Source organism: Panthera pardus, unplaced genomic scaffold (assembly GCF_024362965.1).
Source record: "Panthera pardus isolate Hobbes unplaced genomic scaffold, ASM2436296v1 HiC_scaffold_25, whole genome shotgun sequence".
Lineage (NCBI taxonomy): Eukaryota > Metazoa > Chordata > Mammalia > Carnivora > Felidae > Panthera > Panthera pardus.
In genome coordinates this window covers 84,062,031-84,079,385 of record NW_026526821.1, presented here as the reverse complement: position 1 = coordinate 84,079,385, position 17,355 = coordinate 84,062,031, and the positions used below count along the sequence as shown (strand labels likewise).

Here is a 17,355-nt window from a genome sequence, read left to right as displayed (position 1 = left end):
CCCAGCAGCCCTAGCCAAGATGTGTTCACATTGTGTGATACTGAGTATCAACTAAAATTCAGCCATTGACCTATTAGGAAAAAAAAATTAAGAAAGACATGTGATTTCTGTGTTTTTTAAAGATCAAAAAAAGAGCTGGCCTAGAAATTATTCAGAGGTAATGCTTGAATCATATTGGATTTCAGATGTGCTCTACCGATCTACTTTTTGAATGGAGAGAGCAAAAGGTCCTGTGCAGAAATCCTTAGTGTCCATGATTGGGTTGATAAATGCTGAGCATGTGGGTACATTTTACAAAATGTTAGCCACTGCCTCCCAATGGGAGAAGGATAGGGATATGTGATCCTGACAGTTGTTGGTCATATGTCCTATGTCCTGGTTACTCAAAATAATTTCCATGAGTAGAAGTTTTGATCCCTTCCAGAGTCAAGATAGGCCCAGAACACAAATGCAGAGAACTCTTATTCATGGGAGAATTAACCAATGTAAGGATGGTCTAGGTGTGCACATTCTGTGCATCTCTCTGGTTCTTCCTTTGTTCAGTGATATGCCTTCTTGGGATACTACCGATGTACTGTTGTGTTGCCCAACATCCTCCTTGGTCAAAGGTTTACCTTTGGGAGATAGTTTTGAAAATATCTGTTCATGATCCATTTGTCATTTTCCTATGTGATGTCTTTATGTCTGTAAAAGTAAAATCAAGTGTAATTCTTAGAAATCAACAGCCCATAAAAGAAACAAGTACACTTGATCACAGACAGAACTCTCCTGAGTCTGCCACTTTCCAGCAAGTGGAGTACCCACAAAGGAACATTTGGGTTCCAGGCTATTATGCTTGGTGGGAAGTCCTTGTGACGCAGCCAGAGGGTGCAGAAACCTAGATATTTGCAGACCATTAAGCAGACCATGTAATGGAGATTAACAGATATTTTCCCTCATCATCTGAAGGATATTATGCTTGATACTGTGTTTAGACAACTTGAAAAGCCACTTATGTGCAGATTGTAAAACAGCACTCAGACAAAATAGGTGTTTATAGAATTGGTCTGAAAGGCCAAGGCATGCCATACCCTCCCTCCTTCTCACCCTCTTCTGAGAATTTGCTGAGCACCTATTTTAGCCATGTATTCTGGGGACCAAAAGCATGAATCATTCCTTGAGGAATTTACAATCTAGGGTGAGTACAGACCTGTCAAGACCAAGCTATGAAGAACAAGGCAAACTAGAATGAAACAAAGCTTATAATCCTGAGGTGAACCATAGGTTATCGACATGCTGAAGTAAGACTAATCTTCTAGGAAAAAATTCTTCTAGAAGGTGTGTTTTGAAAGATGTGTATGTAGGATTTCAATAGATATGAAAAGGAAAAGGTTTTAAGTCAAGCTGAGGGAATAATGCACAGTTGAAATGTAGAGAGGGAACTAGGCAATAGCAGAAGATCAACTTGAAATGTGACTGGAGATCAGTGTGTTGAGGAATGGAAATATTTCTTTAACAAACACTTTTCTAGCACTGGTGATGTGTCAGGAATTCATAGCAACTTACTGATGTCTGTGCTATTACTATCCTCATTTTACAGATGAGAAACCTGAGGCTCAGAGAGGTTAACTGGTGATGCACCACAGCCAGCAAGCCTCAAACCTGGATTCATGCCCAGGCTCTCTGGCTCCAGTGTCTGTGCTCTTCTTGGTAAGATATGAGTCTCAGGACTTTGTACCATGTTCTTTATTCAATGAAGAGTCTTTGGCTGCTTTTTAAGGGGTTAATGATCTAATATAGGTGCTGGGAAATCATTCCAGTAATGGAATGATAGTTATATTAGAAATCACCAACACCAGCGCAGAGATCTTAAGCAGAAGAGAGTTTATATTTGTTGAAGCTTATTACATTAAAGGCAGTGTGCTAGCCATATCTTGTGCATGCGCTGAATTTCCCGGTTTTCACCTTGGGTGGAAAGAAGTCATGTTAAAGGGAATAACTTCTACTTCACCAGCTCTTACCCCTAACTGCTGTTTTGGGACCTCATTTCCTCCCCCTCTCCCCCTGCCTCAGTCTTCAGGCATTTGGGAAGCTTCTAAGGGGTCTTTCACATGTGCTTTGGAATGAAGCAGTCATCTACTAGTCCAGTGTTGTCCAATAGAACTGTCTACGATGATGGGTCTGTTACTGAGACTGAGAAACCGAATTTTTAATTTTAATTCATTTTTTAAAAGCAACATATGTGGCTAGTGGTACCATGTTGGACAGAACAACGCAGATTGGTATTTCCTGGGCACTTCTGCTGGTTACCACACTTCTCCCACTGAGTGTTTTTGGGTGAAGGCTCTCTCTCTAAACATGGCAGCTACCTCTGTTGGGAATATCCCTTTCTCCTGTACCACTGCTTCTGATTGGGACTACTGCCAACTCTCAACAGAATCCACTGCTTCTACCAGGCATGGCCACTGCTGCTGACTTCTCCCCACAGTGCTGCCCTAGGGAGAAAGGCAAATCCCCAAAGAGTATATATTGTGCCCCCGTATATTGTAGAAATTTTAGAAAAACAGCTCTTTCAATTTTTACTGTAAGTTATTGACAAGTGTATAGAATGACAAATACCAATATGTTAGGATTAGTCCTCTCAATCAACTTTGAGGTTTGTTTTCAAAGTTTGTCTTCTTGCCAGACCCCCTCCTCTTTGGGATGAATTTTCTTTCAAAGAGCTCTACAGTATGTAAGACATCTAAATTTGAGCAAGTTCAAATCTTGGGCAAATTAAAATGCTAGTTTAGGTGCAGATGAAGTGCTGTGATAAACACAAGTTACCTCATTTAATGCTTACAGCAAAAATACCTCCCCCAATAGAAGAAAAAATGAAACCCTGAGAGTTTAAATAATTTGCCAGAAGTCACCCAGCTTTATATATGGTTGAACCAGGATTCAAATCTAGGTCTCAGGTCTTGATTCAAATCAAGTCCAGCCTCTTTTTCCTTTATAACAAACTGCCTCTCTGTTAAGAGCCCATTGCAAAAAGAAGAGAATTTATAATTATGTAAGAGGTTTATGTGTATGTTATACTGATTTGAAATTTAAGTACATTGAAACGTTTTAAAAAAGAAGGCATGTTTAAGAATAATTAGCTGAGGGTTGATGGGGGGTGGGAGGGAGGGGAGGGTGGGTGATGGGCATTGAGGAGGGCACCTGTTGGGATGAGCACTGGGTGTTGTATGGAAACCAATTTGACAATAAATTTCATATTAAAAAAATAGTAAAATAAAAATTTTTGAGGAGCCTTAAAAAAAAAGAATAGTTAGAGAATCTCAAACAGTAGGTTAGTGTATAGTTGCAAATTGTTGTTTTCAAAGTAGCTGCTGTTTTGAGCAGCTTTGGGATTTCATGTTTCAAACCCGTTTGGTGTGCACATGGTAAATCAGATATCAGAAATTAATACTAGGTCAGGTGCCTGGGTGGCTCAGTCAGTTAAGTGCCTAACTTTTGATTTTGGCTCAGGTCGTGATCTCATGGTTCGTGGGATGGAGCCCCACGTTGGGGTCTGTGCTGACAGAGTGGAGCCTGCTTGGGATTCTCTCTCTCCCTCTCTCTCTCTCTCTCTGCCCCTTCCCAGCGCTCTCTCCCAAAATAATAAATAAATAAACATTAAAAAAAAAAGAAAGAAATTTAGACTAGGTGATATTTGGAATGGCCACAACCAAGTCACTCCTTAGAACTAACTAGGAGTTACCAAGGAATCATTCATAGTGCCTGCATTGAACACATTGCTTTTCCATTGTTTGAAAACTTAAGATGTTAAACCCTTTGGGACTGCCACGCTGTTATTGCAGAGATTTGTGGAGGGTCAGCATTGTGGCTACAACTAAATCAGTATACAATTGTTTTGTAAAACAATGACTAAGACTAGAAGACACTGGGCAGTCAGCAAAATCAAAATGCCACTCTCCTTCCCCCCGCCCCCACCTGTGTTTTGAATATTTTGAAAACAACAGCACCCCATACTTTGCAGATTTTGCTTTAAGTAGGCTTTCTCCTGGAGTTAAGATCAGGGGAAATCCCACAGGATCTTATAACTAGTATTTTTTTAAAAAAATAATGGACACAGGGTTAAAATTCCTTTGCTAGAAACAAAAGAAAACCTCCCCCCCTCCCCCACCTCTCGCTTGCTCTCAAGAATCCATTCTTTACCTTTTATTTTCTAATTAAGCAAACTTTAGTTATTTCACATAATAATGATCTTGCAAAGTTTGAAATTCAGCTGGGAAGATCTAGTTCATAGAGGGCAGATAATTTGTTGTATCCCTTCCACCAGGATATGTTAAGACTGATCATATCATCCATTATCTTGTTCTCTTTGCTTTCGTCATATATTACATAGAGTTATCTGGGCAACAAATATATTTTCCAGTATTTTTTGGTAAGCGACAACTTTTAGATGCTTTGAAAAACAATGCAATATCCCCACACACGATTTATCACCATGCCATTTGTACTTTTGGTATACACATTTTTAATTATAAGTCATGTAGCATTGCACCATTACCTATGCTGGGTATTACAGAGCTAAGTGGTACAAGTAAAATATTTCTGCTTAATCAAATCTTTTTTTTTTAATTTTTTAAATGTTTTTATTTATTTTTGACACAGAGAGAGAGAGAGACAGAGCATGAGTGGGGGAGGGGCAGAGAGAGAGGGAGACACAGAATTTGAAGTGGGCTCCAGGCTCCTAGCTGTCAGCACGGAGCCTGATGCGGGGCTCGAACTCACGGATCACGAGATCATGACCTGAGCGGAAGTCGGATGCTCAACCGACTGAGCCACCCAGGCGCCCCTTCAAATCTTATTTAATAAATGATATTACCTTAGGCCACCCGTTTGGTTTCACACCAAATAAAAGCCTTTTTATTTGACGTGAAGACAAAAGAACTTCCTAGTGTCACCTCTGGCATATCTATTTCTCCCTTGCAAGCCTAGCAGTGCTGGGTTTTCTGCCCTGGCAAACAAGGTCTAAAACTGAATATCCAGAAATCAAACTGTAGTTCCACCATTCCTGATGTCCTCCCAGGTGAGCTCCTGGGCTTCATGCTCATACTTCTAAAGCAAGCAAACTTTAAGCTAATTACGTGCTAGTGTATTCTCCCTTGCTGAATTTTGGCAGGTTGCTTCTGTAAATTATGAAAAATAAATGTGAAATATGCAGATGCCTTTTGTTTGAAGCAGATGTTTGGTCCATCTTGCCAGAATCCAATCAGCTGTTCCCCTGGGGGCCTTCTCTCCACAACATTATCCCACAGCAGCTTAGAAACATGAAGGGGTGATCAGAATAGCACTTCACAGGCCTTAGAGGAAGCTTCTGGACTTAAGAGGTCTTTGTTAAGGAGAATTAAAAATAGAAGTATCCCAACCCACAGGATTGAAACAATCAGATTGTCGCTGGTAAAAGATACTGGATACAGAACACTTTTCTCTGGTGATGTTTGATAGAATTGAGAAAAGGGAGGTTTCATTGTTGCCCTGATAGTCTCTGGGGCCTGCCTTTCATTCCATCTTGATGATTCATGGCAATACTTTGGACTGTTACAGTCACAAAATTGCTGCCAATGTTGTTCATACCATGGTTCAGTGTCTCCTCACACAGAAATCTCCCTTTAGACAATAGATTCTTTGATATTTGACCATTATGTGGCTAATTGATTAAGTTTAGGCAACAATACAGAGTAAGTCAATTCAGAATAATTCATCGATGAAGCAAACTAACTGCCATGCCATCAAAGACTGGCCATTCAGCTGAAGACCTCTGATTCACGGACAACCGACTAATGTAGTGAAGCTTTTGACCAGCCCTAACAATACAGAATAATCCAATACACCCTTTACTGATGTACATCTAGATGACAGAAAAATAAAAACGTTTAGGGTCACATATTCGATTTTGAAGGCGAAATCTGTTTACTCACTGATTCAGTGATTCTGTTTTACTGGGCTCTAATTTTATTGTGAAATCTGGGTAAAATATATATTCAAATATTTTACTGTTACTAAATCTGCTGACCACTGTCATGTGACTTTGGGCAAGTTACTTAACCTCTCCTAGCCTCAGTTTCCTCATCTATGATAACATCTACCACAGAGAACTTGTTTAAATGAGACAGTGTAAGTCAAGTTCTTAAACACACAGCGTCTGGGCCTGGCACATAACAAAAGCTCAATAGTGGAGAACTAATGCTGTAATTTTCCTATTCACTTTCTACCACTTCTCAATGAGGGTTTATTTTATGTATGTACACATGTATGTATTTATGTATTTATTTACTTTTACGAACGCACATCTTTTGTACCACAGTTAAATACACTTCCCCTGCTTCTATTCACAGCAGAAGCAAGGATCCCCTTGCCAACATGTTCTGCTCTACCGTAGATATTTTGTATGAAGCTATATGATGCTTGCAATCTCCTCTTACTTTTATTATTTGGGCGAATAACTTCTTTAACTTTATGAGTCCCATTTCCCACACTTTCTCTCTTCTGAATCCACTTCAGAATTCCAAGCTCTTGTTTAATGCAAAGTTCCATAGTCTTCTAAAGGTCTGATTTATGAGTATAATGAAAGACTTTATACTTAGCTAATATTAACTGAGCCCCAACTATGAGTCAGGCAGCCAAAGTATTGAGTGTGATTAAGACAGACAAGGTTCCCTCATGGATGGATTGGAGTAAGTAACTAGGAAATACCTCACAGCCTCTGTACCTGAGCCACAATTCATGATTTCCAGAATCATGTACTGTGGCTAGTGTTAGCTAGAGCATTATAGAGTAGATGTACATTTTATTTCTGTATTTCTGGAATTTTTGTGCACTCCAAGAACATTTCACCATGTGTTTTGGAACAGTACAACTGATTAAAAAGTAAACGTTTTGATCAAATGGTAGATTATTAGTTTCTTTCTGACATCAAGTAAAATTAATGTCACTCTGGCAACGTATAGATACATCCTTACTGTGCTTTTATTTTGCAAAGCACTTTGTTATCTGTACTAGAAAAATCTATGTTCTCAATATGTTTATCAAGTCATCTGAAAGAAAGGGATATGAGGAAAGAATAAAATAAAAAAGAGATAAAAGATAGATATGGCCTGTATCTTAGGGCTATTAATATTAAATTGATGATATAAAATCTACAGACTGAAAATAATAATTTATGGTGTTAAAAATAGTATTTTCACACAATTCACATAAAAATGGGTGAATAATAACACTCATCTTATTCTGTCGTTTGGGGATTAAATGAGGTAAATATGCAAGAATTTTATAAACTCAGAGAAGTCTGCAATTATTAGGTAACATGTCCAACTCTACAAAGCACACAGGCAGTTTTTCCTATTCCCCTTTAACATTAAAGAAACTGAGTCTCAGACAAACTGAACAACTTTCTAAGCCCATAGAGGTAACAAAACTTGGGGCTTAAATGTTGAGTCTAGGTCTTTTGATTCTAAACTGAACCTTTTCTCACTCTATTTCTCTAACTCTCAAATGATTTATGAATAATTAAAAGGCTACATAACAGTAAGACCATATTAATGTAATATAGACTTGATACATTAGTATTTGAGAAATATAAAGAAAACAAGCATAATCAGGAAGGCTTCCTGAGAGAGGTGATAGGTTTTGAAGGAGACGGAGCTGGATTGATCTATATATTATATATACTGTATGTATTATAGCCTTCCAATACTCTCTTTGCTTCTGGCTTCCTATCTAATTTAGGTTTATAATTCGAAATGATTTTTCCAACTTTGGAAGTATTTGACCTATCTTCTAGCATTTATTGTTCCACAAAGACCAGTTTTCATGTCCTGAGGAGGTGTGCCCCTGGCCAAGGGGCAGTCTCGTGTGAAACAGAGGCAGAGGGCACACCAGAGAGCAGATGCCACAGTTTTCCTCATCCACCATATAGGGGGGCATTCCAGATAGTGACCCAGGGCTAAGAGACACTATGAACCATGACCAACCTCTTGAGAAAGTCAAAGCTCAATTTCTCAGCCATTTTTTTAATTGGAATTTTCTTAGAAAAGTAGAAAGTTCTAAAAAAGACTGATAATGTCAACAACAATAATAATATAATAATTCTTTATAGATCTACATCCAGAGTTAAAGAGAATATATTTTAAAGACATCGCTAAAGCATTTATCTAGCTTTAACTGCCTCATCAAAGAATATTATTTTTTAAAAAGAAGCCTCATAAAGATGTATGAATATATAGACCTGTGATTATTCAAAAAAAATTGTACAAATCAAAATAAATTTGCTGGAGCAATTTAAAATAATTAACCTTTGACAAACCTCCCTCTCTGGTAATGGAATAGTAACTATATGAATAAAAGATAAGTCGTGACATTCAATGAATTACAATATTCATCCCATAAATTACTTGATATAATAGCTCCATAGTCTACGTTTTTATAACACTAAAATGTCCTAAACACTAAAGAACCCATTCATTTCCAGTGTACGGTTTGCAGATGGGTTGGGTAATTTCTTTTGCCTTCTTTGGATATCCTTTAATTAAGTCTTTTACTATTATTTTTTCCTCCCAGATACACCTTGTTTCAGCCTGTCAACCACTTCTGCAGTACAGACACCTGGAAAACTTGAGGCTTGTGCTCACCGCCCAAGTAGCTCTGAAAATGAGTGAGTGTGAACCTGATTTGCATGTTGGGTGGGATGGTTAAGGGGCTGGCATTGCTATATGGCTGATTGCCACATTTACGGATTTGGTGGTCCAGTCCATGGACCCTTTGGGTAAGGTGCTGCTCCTCTTTATGCTTCTGTCTCCACTTTCTGGGGATAAAAGGGTGGTGGTGATCTGCCCTGCTAGGTAAACTGAAGCCATCTTTGACCATATAAATATGATTAGAGACCACAGCATGAAATATCGGTGCTTACTAATGATAACTAGGAGGTGTTTGTTGGCATACACAAGCCTCAGGATGGCAGAATGGCTGCAAAATGCCCAACATTTTTGGTTCAAAATGTGTTGCTATTTTAAACAAAGAATAGAAACCTATGGTGATAGGATATCTCCTGAGAAATGGATGCTTCTCTGGCTACCCATTTTACCTATTAAGTATAAGATTTGCTGGTCATCTAGGGGTAGCCGGTTGGTTTTCTTTAACACTTCTAAGTCATTTGCTAGAGTAAATTGAAAAAAATGAACCAATGAAGGCAGCACTGGTTTCCAATTCAATGTGAATACCTCCCCGGGGTCTTTCTAATGCATTTTATATCACAGTAGAATGTGTCTACACTAACACATTGTTTAACATTTCTGTATCCTTGATCTCTTAATCATGGTCTGGATTCAGTTGTGCCATAATAAAAATAGACACCATTTATTGAACACTTATTCTGCCTCAGATATTGGGCCAAATCCTACAAATATATTTTCTTATTCAGTTCTTTCCACAACTCATAAGGTAGGTTCTAGTTTTACTCCCATTTTGCTTGAGAAAATTAAAGCTTAAACTTCTCAGTGATTTGCCTAATTTAACATTACACATTTAACTGTTAACGCCGTGCTTCTCCAGACAAACCATGCTGTCTGGCTACCCAAACTCAAAACCCCTTCACAGAGAGGATTATCCTTGTTTCTTGACACTAACATCAGCAGGCCAGAGTTGCAGCTGTAGGTGATGGCAGGTACAACTCCAGAACTAGAGTTCACTTGGCTCCCTTTTTATCCCAAAGTCACAGAAGCAGGTGGGTGGGTCTTGCGTTAATTCCAGGCCCTTAAGTAGATGCTGATGCTGCAGAAACAGTCCTGAACAAATGGTGCAGAGTGCCCATTGCTGTAGCATTTTTGGGCAAGATATTGTTTGAGCCAAAAATACCTTCTGTTCCTCTGTCCTTTTTGTGAAAGTTCAGATGTATAAAAATAAAGGATGTATGGAAAATAACAGAGGTCACCAATTCACAGCCAAAATATTGTTCCTCAGTTTGGCGGGCTTAATAGAATTATGTCTAGGTAGTTGGACATATTTATTTTTTTCTATTAAAAAAAAATCCAGGGTGATTTTTTTTCCTGGTCTTCTTTGAATTTTTTTTCCCCCCTTCTTCAGAGGCCACTATATCTGAGCCACGAAGTTAGGGCTCATTGAATGGTCAGGAAGAAGGATATAGAAATCTGGTGAAGGGACCACCTATCAATCTATCAGCTATAAATGATTTTGATGGGTCATCTATTAACATTCCACGGAATGAGTTCTTCAGATACCCCTGAAGGAAACACTGCTCTTGCCCCATCATTTCTTTTTACCACTGAAAAAATTGGAGCTCAGAGAAGTTAAGGATTTTGCCTAGCTTTGCACAGCAAGTTGATTCTTCTGTCTCTTAGTTCAGCATCCATTCACCACATATTATGAGACATTTACTATGTGCCAGGAACTGAATAAAGCAAATTGGCTGTGTACCTCAAACTTAGATTTTAGGAAAGAAAAAAATGTATCTTAAAACCACAAAGGAATGTTCCGTTTCCTTTTTCATCTGTTATACATTTGTCCTTTTCCCTAGTTTCTTATGTTTAATGTCTTTTTATTCATAATCTGCAGAACGTTGTACTAGGTCTAGGGTAGAAAGAACATTTTGGGCGGCAGTGATTAAAAAAAAATGACTGTTTAGCACAAAGATCCCCCAATTTTTTTCAAAAAGGTGCTATTTTACATTTCCTAGTGTTTGGTTTTTTGAAGAAAGCCAAGTGGGGCCAAAAGCAAAATTTCTACTGAACTGAATTTCCTTCTTTTTAGTAGGATACAAAGTAAGAAATACATTGTAATCCAACATATGTGTGTGCCTGGGTATGCATATAAATATACAGTTGACACTTGAACGACGTACGTTTGAATTGCGCAGGTGCACTTAGAAGTGGACTTTTTACAGTATAGCACTATACATGCAGTTTCTTTTCGTCATGATTTTCTTAACATTTTCTTTTCTCTAGCCGTATATATACGTAGTATAGTAGTATATACTCTACATACATATATGTACGTATACATACATACAAATATATGTATGTATAGTATATATTACATACATATATGTACATATATATACATAGACATAACATACAAAATACGTGTCACCAGTGGGCTATTAGTAGTTAAGTTTTGGGAGATTTTCAACTGCGTGCAGGGTCAGCACCCCTAAGCCCTGCGTTGTTCAAGGGTCAGTTGTAATTGAAACATGAAAAGTTTCATGAAATGATACTCTCATATGATATAATAAAAACAACATATTTTACATCAAATATGACCCTACTATTATTTCAACACTACAAGATGTGTCACACTGCCTATTCAACTTCATTTTTTTTCTTTTTAAGGTAAGCAAAGTTCAGTAAATTAACCAAAGCAATTTGGGCAAATGTTTCAATTCTCTATTTAAGTTTTCTTGTAAAAATACCAAAAGGTCAGGTGTCCAGTGCATTTTGTCTGGGTTAGCCCTTGATCATAGATGGAGTCATTTGCCATTCAACTGCTAAGGGTACAATGGGAAGTCTGCCCCCAATTTCTCTTTAGCCTTTAGATTTCCTGGAGTCTAATCATGTGAGTTACCTAGAGCCATGTTTCAACCTCTCTGAACTTTCATCACACATGTTAAATGAGGAAGGGTAAGTCTGCATGACTTTCATGATCTTTTCCAGCTTCAAAGGCCTGTGATTGCATGGTGTATTTTTTTGAAGCCTGGGTACCTGTGAAAATAAAGTCACCTCAAATGTATTCTGTGCATAAACTAAGAATTTCTAGAGCCACAAATGTAGTCCATTTGAAGTTTCTCTAAAATGTTGACAGATGTGAAAGGGAACATTATCAAATGCTTAGTTTTTACCTTTGCGTTCAGATCTGTTGTTTCATTGGGGGCATTTTTATAAAGTAAAAATGTACTACTGCTGTTCTTGGAATTCTCCTGGTTCTGCAACAAATTTAATGAGCTAAAGCGCTGTCTACTTATGTGCACTTTTGTTTTTAAGAGATTTAGCCATTGTTGGGTTTAGGGTATCCCGGGGAGAGAGAGGTTCAGTTTTTCCTTGTCATGCTGTTACGACTGTAGTGCCTGTAGCGCGTGAGGGAATCCCAGCGGCAGCAACGCCAGCACCCGTGCACGTTATGCACAGTCCTCAGGGGCACAGGGATGGCATTTCAGCTGAGTTTGGTAAAAGTAATCTGGGTAACAGCCTGAATGCCACCTTTACTGGTAACGTAGCTCACCTGAAAAAAAGGTGAGTTGTTTTATACTTTCTCCATGCACAGCTGTGTGAACATTTGAATCCTCAGATTAATAAAACAAGAAAATCAACTGAGAGATAGCGTTTAGGGACGTGGGGCTCGAGTGGGTCTGGGTGGAGAGAGTTTGGCAATCACTGAAGGCTTAGGAAATCTTTGTCCTTTCAGTCCTAAAGCAACTGAACTGAAGTTTTGGTCGAATTGATTTTATGTAGAACAAAGCCAACATATTCATTTACAGTGAGAAATATGACTGCCACGTGGCCTGGAATATTTACTTGAGCATGACCTGTGTGTAGTCACACTGTTGACTACCTGCACCAGAGGCCAAATAATAACCAGCAGGTTGTGGGGTGATCCTGTAATTCCAACAAGGCGCATCAGTTACATAAGTGGAATATTTAATGCCGTATGGCCAAGACATTCCATGTGTCTGCCTTAAAAAAGAAAACAACAACGACAACAACAACAAAAAGGAATTGGAATGCTCATAGCCTGTTGGCTAAGCCTCCTTTTCCTCTAGACAGCAATTAGATGCTGGGAAGAATATCATCTACCCTTCAATGCTGCTGTGAAGGATAGAGATAACACACATCTAGCACAGTGTCTGCTGCATTATAAAAAATGCTGATAAAATGATGATTATTTTAACCTTGTGACAGGGCTTTTGTGTCCAACCAAGTACTCTTCTTCACTTCTGAATGATATTTTCTTTCTTTCTTCTATTGCAGAAGTATTAATGATAATTGTAGATATTTACAAAATTCAGAAATGCATCAAAAAAAAATAAAATAATAAGTATAATCTACACAGAAAAAAACTCTTATTAATATTTTGGTATTTAATTTCCCCTTAAATGTGGCTCCATTTGAAATGCCATTCTCTAAGATGGAAGGACAGAACTTATTTGATGCCAATAAAAGTGACTCTATATTCACCCCTTGTATGGGATCTGACCTAGTTCATCTGATCCACATAAGAGTTTTTTGAAATTCAATTCTACCTGCTCTGCCTCTGGCCAAGAAAAATAAAAATGAGAAATAAAATTTCTGGATTGAGTCTTTAAATCACACTGAGCCAAGTTAGGTAAGGAGCAGACCAGAAGTAACTTGTAAGAAAAAAATTACTGGTGTTGTTATTTGCAGTATAATTCCTGGTAGCCTGAATTTCAGATCCGTAGACCCAGAGTAAAGGTAGGGAAGGAGTTGGGGGAGGGTAAAAAGAGGTGGGGAATGGAAAAGAGGACAGGGGAGGTGTTTAGCTTTCATTTGCAAGCGTGATACCCGCTGCTTTGTTTATGGATTTGATGCTATTCATACAGTCTTTGCAATATTAATTTTTAATTTATGATGCTCATTAGGAGACACTTAAAACAGAACAATTATCATTTATCTTGATATATTATTTACTAGGACTGACTGTCATGGTTAGGGGCCCATGATTAGTGAGAGGGGGATCGAGAAGAGCTTCTAAAAGTGCTGGGGTAAAAGAATAGGAGCTTAGGAAGCAGTTGTCAAAACCCAAGGCCCAAAGTTCTGATGTCAAAGTGAAAGCCACACAATCCCTAATCAAGACTCAGGAGGCCCCCTCCAAGACAAGCCTGGAACAGTACTTAATGAAACTGCAGGATTATATTAATGAGACTCTCTGTTAGGCCACCAGCTCATCAATTATTCATCCAGCTGCATTCCTGATACTTTGCTGTCTTCCTCCTCTTTTTGCGTTGGTGTGATTACTTTTTTTAACCCTCAATTTCCTTACCTGGAGTGTAAACAGAGACTTCTGTTCTGTAGTTTCCTTTGCTTCTGCTCAAACAGCATCTCTTTTCAATACTCATCCGGGATATCACACACGATAATGGAGGCCTACTAGAGAGGGAAGTCTAACTTCTGAGTCTCAGGGAACTAGGGCACCCCTGACTTTGTGCTTCCCTAATACTCTGGGCTTATTTTTGACAGTGTGCTCATCCCACTGTGTTCTGATCATCTATTTGTGTGAGACTCTTCCCCACAAATCTGTGAATTCCTAGAGAACGGAGCCTAAGTTGTATTTGTCTTTGTATTTTCAATTCCCAACATGATGCTTAACAGATGACATTGAATGAGTGAGTGAATGCATGCATGAATGAATGAGTTGTGGGTGTTTGGTTACGCCTCATATTCAGCCTGTCTCTTTATAATCAAGCAGACTGTGAGGTGGAGGCCTGAGTACTACCTGCATGTTTCACAGGAAAATAAACGAAAGCAAACCTTGCATTTACAATCTGGGTCATGTAGATGAAGATGTGTCTATGGGCTTGAGGCAAAGCACCCAAGTCTGTGTGGTACTCAGTTCTACATAAGCTTATTAATTTCTTTTAGAAATTACTTATTAAAATTGGATATAATTTTAGGAACAAATTGTGTTTTACTAGGACTGACTGTCATGGTCTGGATGGCCATGTGATTGTGAGGAGGATTTCAATGAGCTTTCACAATAAACACCCAAGAGGCTGGAGTGGGCTTTGAAGCAGGACAGAGGCCAAGGGCTAGAACTTATTCCCAGAGTCTGTTATTTGTTTCACTCACTCAAGGTCAACAGGAAAACCAAGGAAGCCAGTTTCTACTCCTCAGGAGGTAGAATGCTGGAGGCTGTGATGCTGAGCACAGTCATTCCCTCATGCAGTAAGGACTAGAAGTACTTCCCTTTTGTCCTGGACAGGTAGGGTGAGGGACAAGTGGTCCAGCTGGAAGTGGTACTATCTGGAAGACAGGTTGACAAAACAAGGGAAAGGCAGAGGTGGGTGTGAGGAAATGCTTTGATATTCTGCCCCCACCAGTTGTAATACTCAAATACCCAGGTCAGCTGGCAGATAGGATCATGCCTCACTGCCTCAGCCACACTGTCTGCAACGTGTCTGTACTTTGCCACCAAATAACCTCTCCAAATGCCATTTTCATCATGTCACATCAAGAATCTGCAATGGCCTTCTTATAAAAAAAAATAAAATAAATAAAAAAAACCCCAGAAAAACAAATGCTAGAAAAAAGAGCAAGGTTCCAAATTCTCTGAAAGAATAAAAAGAAATGAGAAGACATGGATATAAATCTTCAGCTTGTCAAGGTAAATAGATCGCAAATCTGAAGGCAAGTAGTGACTTTGGCCAAATGGATTCTAATTTGTTACATCTCAACTAGTCACTATTCTGTAGAGTCATATTTAGAGAAATATTGTCTGGAAGTTCTCTCCATGGATTTCTAAATTGGGTCTTCTTATCAGTGTGCCAGGCTGAGAATGGGTTATGGGTGTGCTTCGGCTATTGTTTTTCCTCCTCCTTGAGGCATCTGGTGGGGTCCTCAGATGGGTGGCCCTGGACTAAGAGAAACCTTACGCATTTTTCCTTAGTTCATGGATTTGAAGATGTACATCTTTTTCCTCATTTAACATTTCTGAAATTCAAGTGTTTTTCCTTATCAATATATTGCAATCGCTTTTGGCCAGGTGGCAGTGATGAGGTAGTTGTGATAATCTGCACATAAACTTAATGAGGTAGTTTTCATAGTCTGCATATAGCTTGACTAAACTCGGTTGCAGCTGTTTACATTGTCCTAACTTTAACTGAATGACGTCCATCGTTGTACTGCTTACGTTGGGTCGAGTTTCCCTCAAAGTGTCTTCAAAAACATACATTATGGTTCGACATCGAAACAAAAAAGTTATTGTGTGAACAGAAAGGCATGGAAACAGAGACGTGGATGTAAATGTGATATTGTTGGAGGAAAGTACGTCATAGGAAGGATGAATAATCCAGTGCTTTATGAGTTTGAGGAAAGGAAGATTCCCATCAAAGATGAAGCTAGTCAGAATCCAAGCTCTGCTATTAAAGGTGGGAGAAATTATTTTTTTCTTTCTTAGTGGTACATAAGGTAGTGGTATCTCTTTTGATGGCTAGATTTTTAGCTTCTAACCATTTCTCTGTTTGCCATGATATGAACCACATCGGGAAAAATGGCTTTAAGCTCTTGCCTGGATCTTTGGTTTTCCTGCAGTCAAACTTTCTGGTAAAGATATAATTTCAATTCAACTTAACAACTTTAAAATTATTAGACTGGAAGTATTGATTGTATTCAGAAAGAGCAAACTTGGAATTAATTTACCCTTTGTTGTATGTTAACTTACATCTAATTTCAGTTTAGCTTTACATGATAAAGATGGAATCAGACTGTGGGCCCTTAGAGCAGACTAAGCTCAGGGAATTTACACAACCAGTGGGCACTGGGTCCAGCATTGTCATTCCCATTGGGGACAGTGGGAAGCACTCAGAGAGTTAGAGGCAATAGGTTCTTTCTGTAGATCTGTGATATCTGTGTGACACAGCCCACACTGACTGCCTGTAATTAAACAGAATACAACCTTCCTTATTTTTGAAGGTATAATTAGAGGCTGGTCTCCAGCTATCATTGGCCTCTTCATCAAAACAAAGTGGATCGTTCTGAAAAGAAAACTCCAGGATATGATTTACAAAATAAAATCATTTTGCATAGAAATTATTTGAGATAATTTAGTTCTGGTCTTTTATTTTTACAAATGAGTAATCTAGAGCTCAGAGTAAGTGGCCACCTGGAATCTCACAGTTTGCTCAGGGTAGTAACGGGCCTTCTGCCCCTGATGGGTGTCCTGCTACCATCACACATATGGGTCTCGCAAGGCAAAATTTCATATACACAAAATGTAGAACTATTTGTGTCTTTGCTTATGCATAAAACTTTATTACACCTAATTCTTCTACGAAATCTCTGTCCTGTTAGAATTGATGAACATTTATTGAGGTTTTTCACTGGTTAGGGACCTAATCCTGTGTTTAACTGAAGACTCTGTTCCAGAAGACTTTCCTCCTAAGTAATCGTAACCTTGGTGTTTTTCACCCTCTAATCTCTATTCTTATATCTATTTTCCCAACAAAAATACAGAAACCTGGAAAGATGGAAACCTGGAAAAATGTTACAGTCTCTCTTGGCTTTAAAAATGCATCAACATGACTCCAACCAAGATGGTAGAGACGGGGAGAGAAAGTAGCAAAAGTCATTACCTCTGCTTCCTACTCCC

At 38.6% G+C, this 17,355-nt stretch overlaps 1 long non-coding RNA gene across 3 annotated transcripts in view; it reads left to right on the top strand.

Moving 5' to 3' along the window:
- Window positions 1-17,355, top strand: part of LOC109260975 (uncharacterized) — a 518,996-nt gene that overhangs the window by 65,083 nt on the left and 436,558 nt on the right. For all 3 annotated transcript variants that reach the window (XR_002077229.2, XR_008417873.1, XR_002077225.2), the window contains exons 3-4: window positions 1,580-1,689; window positions 8,587-8,680. This is a non-coding gene — a long non-coding RNA (uncharacterized LOC109260975). The remainder of the gene's footprint in view (window positions 1-1,579; window positions 1,690-8,586; window positions 8,681-17,355) is intronic.